At 36.7% G+C, this 1,020-nt stretch overlaps 1 protein-coding gene across 5 annotated transcripts in view; it reads right to left on the bottom strand.

Moving 5' to 3' along the window:
• Window positions 1–1,020, bottom strand: part of LOC111156580 (ral-GDS-related protein-like) — a 27,558-nt gene that overhangs the window by 24,621 nt on the left and 1,917 nt on the right. The gene's annotated exons all lie outside the window — the stretch shown is intronic.

The following is a 1,020-nucleotide window of genomic DNA, read 5'->3' as shown; positions in this document are numbered from 1 at the left end:
CCATTTATAGATGGGGATTTGTAGTAGGGACTCAACCTTTAATTAAACATGGCATCTTTGCTAGAATAAGATAGCAATACACAGAATTTTTTTGGTTTCTGTTTTGTTTTGTTGACTCATTTACTCTCCCATTGATGATTTCAACAATGCAGGGAGAACTGGAAGTCAGGGGACCTAATGGCTTTTTGGTCTACCTGTAATTAACACAATGCATATAGGCCATGTGCATATAGATCCACGGCTTGGCCCCTTGCAAGGTCTATCTGGTCCTCAGTCTCCACCCTTGTAAAATAAGGTTAATGGTATCAGGCCAATCTACAATACACAGTGAGATTAAAGTAGCTAAACAAGTTCTAACTGGAATGAGAACTACTCTACTTTTCATAGTTCGTTGGGTGTCTCGCAGTTGTGTTGTCTTTAACACAAACTAATTTTTAGAAAGAGAGAACAAATTTACAGCAACTATCCAAATACCAAGGGTGGTGTGGGAAAGTACCTATCAAAGTACTTTTCCTAGTCTGTTCATGATGGAGGGCCAGTAATAGGAGAGGAAACTATAACATGCCTCCTGCAAGCTAAAGTCATTTATACCTTATACTCACAACAAATTTTACAAAGTAGACATGACCATACCCATCTGACAGAGTAAAGAAACTGAGGTTCAAAGACAGGCTAAGTAACCAGCCAAAGTGATGTTACCAACGACTGGAAATCCAGGTCAGTGGTATCATCTTTGTAAAAAAGAACATCTTTATTATTGCTTGAAGAAAAAATATGTGAAAATCAAGAGTATTACAAGAAATATGCAAATAAAAATACAATAATGTCCATTCATTTCCTTCAACAGTTTTCTTGCTCTTGGCTAATTCTGATCTTTCAGGTCAAGAGGCCATTTTTTTTCTAAGTAGACTTTTTCTTTAAGTAGCAAACAAATAGGGTATATGATGTGCTAGGAACTAGTCCATGAATGTACTGTATTTCTTTAACATCTTTAAACCACAGTTGTTGGCCAGAGTTTAC

Source organism: Enhydra lutris, unplaced genomic scaffold (assembly GCF_002288905.1).
Source record: "Enhydra lutris kenyoni isolate GAN:26980312 unplaced genomic scaffold, ASM228890v2 scaffoldscaffold47, whole genome shotgun sequence".
Lineage (NCBI taxonomy): Eukaryota > Metazoa > Chordata > Mammalia > Carnivora > Mustelidae > Enhydra > Enhydra lutris.
This window is presented reverse-complemented; position numbering and strand designations above follow the sequence as displayed.